Genomic DNA, 723 nt, shown 5'->3' with positions numbered 1-723 from the left:
GAATGAACCTTCCTCCCTCTGCACTGTGTCCCCTGAGGGAGAGCGTGCTCTCTCTCGTGGCCTTTCTCAGGGAGGAGCAAGCCTGGCCTCCGCCTCCCTCAGCAACAGGCAGGAGGGGAAAAGTTACTCTGGAACACTTGCTTCTGTAGGGTGGAGATCCCCATTCATAGGGTTCACAACACTTGTCCTCTTTACCCTCTGTGTAGGGGGGTAGGTTTGTGTTTGACAATGGGGTTTTTACTAATTAAGCTAGTTTGGGGGGACTTACTCCATGCCTACTTTGGTGGTTGCAGTTTGTCTCTTTGCTCCTTCCTTTTAAACACACACACACACACCACTGTGGCCAGCTCAGTGAATCCTTCCCCCCCAAAAATCCTAGTTTTGCTCAGCTGCATTGATGCCTTTACTTGAAACTTGCAGCTGGAGGGTTAGTTCAGTGGAAATCTCTGCCCTTCCATCTGGTCTCCTGCAAGGGCCACCTGAGGTTGCTGTGGTTTCTGATCTCAGGGGTCAGTAGTGATGTCCTCCAGTCAGCTGTGATGTTGCACCAGCTTTCTAAATCCCTGGCCCCTTTATATTTAAAGGGTTATTTGAACAGGGCTTCATACCCCACTCCGTGGATCCTCCATGAGGTACCTGGCCCCCAGGCATGATGTCTGGCTGCTCCTACAAGAAGGACACTCCATTTCTGCCCAGAATATGTTTCTATCTAATGGGGGGGGG

Source organism: Egretta garzetta, unplaced genomic scaffold, assembly GCF_000687185.1.
Source record: "Egretta garzetta isolate BGI_Z169 unplaced genomic scaffold, ASM68718v1 scaffold329, whole genome shotgun sequence".
In the NCBI taxonomy this organism is placed as follows: Eukaryota; Metazoa; Chordata; class Aves; order Pelecaniformes; family Ardeidae; genus Egretta; species Egretta garzetta.
The sequence above is the reverse complement of the archived record's forward strand: the minus strand, read 5'-3'. Positions refer to the sequence as shown.